Raw genomic sequence first — 6,577 nt, forward strand, 5'->3', positions numbered from 1 at the left:
AAACCCACCAGCCACTCCTTGGAAGGAAGATTGGGCAATCTACTTCCATAGTGATAACTGCCTCGGAAACCCAAGGAGGGGTCGCTATGAGTCAGATCCGACTCGATGGCACATGAAAAAAAAAAGCTAGGAATAAGTTCTTAGAAGTCAGTAATCATTTCTAATTTAAGAGATTAAAAGATACTCTAAAGCTAGAGTCACTCAACATTTTGGTCCTTGGTGGAGATATGGAAGCCAAACCTATAGCTCCTGGGTATCGTTCTAATGGAGTAAGCTTGTATTTTCTGCATGGGGCACCATCCACACTTTAATACAAGTAGCAGATAGCCACCAAAGGCAGAGTCTGAGAAACCCCTGACACTGTCTTCGTACCCCATCTCTTTCAAATGATTTCTAACTGCAACAAAACTTTTTCTCCTAAAGGAGGTTTGCTTTTCCTTACTTAAGGACATTCACAAAAACTCTGGATGAGTCTCACTGGCTTTCTCCAGGATCCTTTCCATGGGCACTAGGTTCAGAGCATCCTTATAAATGCCAGCCCCAGGATACTCCTGAAATACACATTCACCAGCCAAGCTACAGTTTGATGATAATAATTATAGTAAAAACAATCAGAACCCTTCAGAGTTCTTGTAATACTTTACAAGATGAGGAAAGAGCCAATTTCCAAAGAAGAAAGTATTCTTTCATCACAGTTATAATAATATGTAGTTAAAAAAAAAAAAAGTCAGCCAGCCCATGCCTCTGGCTGTTCTTTTAGCGTGCTGGCAGAAGGACTTGAAGGCCAACCCTCCTACTGCTCCACAAGGATAGAACATGTATGGGCAGAACCTTGAGGCTATTGGATAATTGGTTGCTTAACTGTAAATTAGGAGTTCTATAAACATCTTGGCTGGGGAATGGGGTTCAGTCTGCTTTGTGATGAAAAATTTGCTCTTCCTATAAGGTGAGGTTATGTTTCTGAGGAGACCTATCTGTATTGTAATGATCTTCATCCTTTGATATTTACAAGCAACTCCTGGTTGCTGAGACCCTCTTTCTTACTAAATCTGCCATAGTTTCTATAGTGCAGTAGAAAGAATGCTACAAGGAATCATAAGATACGGGTTTAATCATTTATTCTTCAACAAATATTTATTGAGCTTCTGCTATTGCCAGGCATTGTTACAGGCAATATATATACAGTGGTGAGGTAGACAGACTGGATCCCTGCCTTTGTGAGCCTCCATTCTAGTCATTCTGCCTTGTTCCTTCATTTCACCAGCTCTGTGCCCTAATGCAAACACCTAAGCTTTCTAGGTCTCCATTTTTTCATATTTCTAGTTGTAAGGCTGGCACAGATATCACCAAGGTTATTTCCAGGACTGAAAAACATTTTTATTTATTTCTAACATTCAACTTGTTCAACTGAACCTCAAAGCAACACAAATAAACCCTTGCCCCAACTGCTACCTTTGGCTAATGGAAAACGGAAAAGAATTAGTTGATGAAGGCGATGGTGAGAGTCTACTTCCAGCTTCAAAGAACTTTCCTTTCTAGTCAACCAGCCCCTGTACTTCCCTTAATTTGTCTCCAAATTCCTCCAAGAACACCTTCTTATCATCCCAGGTTTATTCATTGAGGGAAAAGGCACTAAATGTATCCCATTTTCTGTGACCCTGGTACTACAAGAGCCTACTGCCCCTCTGATATAAGCAGTGGTGTCACTAGGGTTGATGTCAACCATTGTGGTAACTCATGGTATCACCTCCCCCCACCACACACACACACACACACACACACACATTGACCTCCTCCTGTACCAGGACATACAGAATCACTGGTAATGCTTATTATCATAGAATTTTGATCGTAGAATAATATGTGATAAATATAGTTGTTGTGGTGCCATGGGCTTTGTGACTCCCATCAAATGACTGGGTGTTGTTGTTGTTGTTGTTGTTGTTATGTGCTGTGGAGGCTGCCCCGACTCATAGTGACCCCTCCTTGGGTTTCCAAGGCAGTATCACTACGGAAGTAGATTGCCCAACCTTCCCTCTGAGGAGTGACTGGTGAGTTTGAACCGCCAGACTTCTTAGGCACTACGCTACCAGATGACTGGGTGAGACTATACAAATGTGAGGTGCTTGTGGCCTCCCAAGAGGATTGGATAGATTGCTAATAATGTAAACAAGGTACATAGCACTCTTGTAGGGTGGGACCATGCAAATAAAATGTACTGAACCCGAACATGAGGATTGGTCCAGTTTTGCCATCTCACTGGCTTATAACGAGCCATCCCAGAGAGGGAAAAGGAGCACTCACTACCATCAAGAAAGAAGAGCCAGGAGTAGAGCTCATCCTTGGACCCAAGACCCCTGCACTGAGACGGCAAGAAGCAGCAGCAGCAAAACAGCAGCAGCAGAGGCAGCAGAACCAAGAGACTGACACGAGACAGAGAAGTAGGCTTCCTGGCCCACGGAGCTAGAAAACTGAGTGCCTTTGGGCAGGTGGCTTGCTGGTGGAGTGAGCTGCCTCTCTGAGCACCTGTTGCCAGAGCTAAAAGAGCTTTGTAACACTTGCCTGAGCAGGGCCGAGGCCAAGGGGCTGTGGCTCCAAGAAGCTGAGGTCAGAGAAAAGTGTGCCTCCAGAACAGCTGAGAAGAGGCTGTCCTGACTGAAGAACTGTATCCTGAGTTGTTTCTGGTCCTGAATTGTAATCTATTACTTCCGTAAAACACCCCATAATTCTGAGTATTGTGTGTGAGTTCTGTGTGCCCATTGCAATGAATTATCGAGCCCACCAGAGAAGTAGAGAGTGCTGTTGGGAGGGACGGTTGGTGTCAGAATTAGTAATGAAGTTGGAAGGTGGAGGCATGTCTGATCCCCGCCTCATAACAATCAGCCTTGTGCTGACGGTGATTCTTTCTCCTCCTTGTGAAGTTAAAGGAGATCAGACTATGCCTTTCCCAACCCTTTTTGCAGTTATAAATTGCTTAAATGAAATATTTCTAAGATTATCTGAATACTAACAACAAAATTGTTTTGTAAAATCGTTTTACATTGAATTACAATGTTATTATTACATAACTGAGCAGAAGCCTTTTTTAATTTTTCTCCTTTTCTTTTAATTACTACTGCATTTGTGATACAGGTTCATGGATACCGCTTATCACAATACTGTAGCTGAAACACCAGATAATTTGACAAAATCAAAGGCTATAAAAACATCAGCACCAATGAAAAGGAGTGTGTGCTTGTAGTACGTGCAGATGAAAGCATGTGATTCAAAGCATCATTGTAATTGGATAAAAATGACAGCTCTGACCAGAGCACAGGAGAAGCTTCAAAAAGTAAATTAGCATAGAGTTTTAAGCCTTATAGGTATATTGATACACGGGCTTACAAAAAAAATGTTTTAGTTGTTATAATTAACTACAAGGATATTTTTATAAAAAATAATGAATTTATGTTGAAACACTGCACAAAAGTTTTATAGACAGTCATTTTGATGTATCCCCCTTTCCCCTGATAATGTCACTCAGTGTGGTCTGCAGCCCCTGCACCCCTCTAGTGATGCCACTGGATTTATTAATTTTACATATTCATTTTATTATTCCCATTGTTTTCAGAGGAGAAAAATGAAGTTCTGGAACTTGGTAATACTCAAACTAAAATTTCAGTGGCCCTTAGTTAAATATGATCCCATCTCTGCTACATCTTCTACACTAATTACACATTGCTAATATCTGCATTCAGTCCTAGTAATTATGAGTTTGTACAGCAAGTGTACCATGACTGTAACCTGCTGAAGATTACCATCGATGTAATATATAATAAGCACATGTTTCCTTTATTAGTAATAGTTGACAGTCACATGCAATAATTTGAAACAAACCCAAAAGGTAGTTTTAAGAGTAGGTTATCATTTTCTGAACCCTCAAGACTCCCGTGATAAACACTCAAAAGACAAAACTATTTAAAATTCGAATTTATATTGGTCATCACTCCCTTTAGGGGAGGAAAAAATTTGGCATTTTCTACAAGATAAATTCCAAGGTCCTCAGTTTGGAACGTAAGGCCCTCCACAGTCTAGCTCCAATCTACCTTTGAAAGCCTGGCCCTCATGTTACGCCCAGAACATGCCATGTGTTCAAGCTAAACAAGTCTATTCGTTGTTGGGAAGCCTTATGATTGTCCTTACTTCAAAGACTTAATGGCATAACATTACCTATTTGGAATACCTCTCTCCCCCCTGTACATCTGGACAATTCCTACTCAGTTTATAAGACTCAGAGTTCCATCTCCTCCCCAAAATCTAATCATTCTGACACATCATGATCTCTCTCTTCATTGAGGTTCTAAAACACTTACTATCTTTACTACCCACTAGTTGATTTGAATATTGTGCCTTAGTTTGCTTTATACATGTTTCATCTTCCCAACTAGGTTATAAATACCTTGAAAATTGAAACTACAGCTTGAACAGAGACTATAATTTTATTTTATATATTCCTTCCATTAGAGACAATAAGCAGTAGTGCTCTGTGACATTCTGATGAGATATTTAGACTCTCTCCCTAGAAAAATACACATACTCACAAAATTTTGCATAGTATTTCAGAAAGTTCTTAGTTCCTGTGATGCCTTCTTAACTTCATACTAAAAACATGGCTCAAGGAGTTCTGAGAATTAAATACCTAATGTATGTAGATATTCAGTAAATATTTGTCAAATGACTGGATGAGTGAATGAATGATCATCAATGGATCTAGGTAGATCAGATGTTCTATAAATGTTCATTTTCTTCCTCCTAAGTGCTATGAATGTAGGTGTTCAGTAAATATTTATTGTGTTTGATACATTCCTATTGCAATTCACATCACTCATTCATCATTCATTCAACCAATCTTTATTATCTCTGTGCCAAGCATTTGTTAGACACTGAGAATATACTGCTAAAAAAGATAGCTATGATTACAGTAAAGTGGGGGCTCTGGTAGCATAGTGCTTAAGGCACTTGGCTGCTAACCAGAAGGTTCAAACCCATCAGCCCCTCCTCAGAAGGAAGGTTGGGCAATCTACTTCCTTAGTGATACTGCCTCAGAAACCCAAGGAGGGGTTGCTCTGAGTTGGGGCCAACTCAAGGGCACATAACAACAACAACAACGATAAGCATATACCCAGGCAGTAGACCCTCCCTCTCAGGGCTCATAGGGTGTATCTATATATTCCCTCTATTGAGGGGAAAGTCAGTAAATTGACTACTATTTCTACAGTTGGTCATTTTTTTGGATATTTATAGTCCTTACCAGTCAAGATGCCACAAGGAAGATTTAGAGCTCTGATCACATTGTGATTAAAAGCATTGGGCTGCTAACCAAAAGGTTGGGGGTTCTAACCCACCAGGCACTCTGTGGGAAAAAGATGAAGCAATCTGCTTCCATAAAGATTTACAGCCTTAGAAACCCTATGGGGAATTCTACTCTGTCCTGTAGGGTCACTATAAGTAAGAATTGACTCAATGGGAGTACTAAGTTTGGGGGGTTTTCTTTTGTTTTTTATTCTGAATATGTCCTATTCAATTTCCCCAAACTCAATGCATACTGGATCATAGTAAAGTTTTAAGATATTCTTCATAAACAAGTTCAGGTTTATGAACCCAAAGCTGAGCAAAGCTGAGAGAAGTGAGAGATGCTAAGGAGATATACATTGCCTTAGCCACAATAAATAATGCCCTGAGGATGTTACCTCATTCCTTCACTTATCTCCCTCTCTCTGTTACAATCTTCTCCTCAATTAAGGTCAGGCCACAAAAACTGATCTGGCTTTGAAGACTGGCAAGAGTGACAATTGCGACTCAAATAACAATACTTTCACTTTGTTTTACTACTGTTTCAGCCAGCAGGAAATGTAAAAGATATACCCAAGTTCAAGGATATATGATGGTGCAAATGGTCACAGCTCCCTAGTTTCTCTCTTATTCCTCATGAGGCACATCCTGAGTTTTGGGGTTTCAGCAGTCCTTGCAGAGTGACAGGGATGTCAGACCAAAAGGACCCAGAGCCACAGGATCACTGTCTTTTATCATTTTTAGGCTGGATGAGAGAGGGCAAAAGGAGTTCATCATCTTATAATCATCCTAACATAATGTCCAGGTTCTGGGTTCAAACAAAATTTCTTGTGCCATACAACCAAATGATTTCTGGGTTATTTGATTTGATTTCGTTTTGTTTTGTGCACCATTAGGTCTACTTGAGCTGTGCAGCAACCCTAGTCACAGCTAACTACATCTCCCTTAAGCTTTTTTTCTGTTCAGGGCCTCTGCTGCCCATCTGTGAAACATGCCCTCACCCTCTTCTGAATACGAAGTCCTATGTCCTTATATCTTGAAAAAATCCTCAATCTTGGGCATCATGATTTCTTCTCTGTAAATTTATTCAGGTTCTTCCTGGAGATTGAGCTCTGGTCTTAGGATCTCAGTGGCTCTTAGTGGGATGTGGGTGCAGGGATGAGTCAAGAGAAGGGAGTTGTGGTCTCATCTATTGTTGTGGGAGAGGTGGAAAGGGCAGCGAGAGCAATGGTAAGATTTCCATTCC

The sequence above is a fragment of the Orycteropus afer genome, unplaced genomic scaffold, assembly GCF_000298275.1.
Source record: "Orycteropus afer afer isolate SDZICR_OR568_19922 unplaced genomic scaffold, OryAfe1.0 scaffold00290, whole genome shotgun sequence".
Lineage (NCBI taxonomy): Eukaryota > Metazoa > Chordata > Mammalia > Tubulidentata > Orycteropodidae > Orycteropus > Orycteropus afer.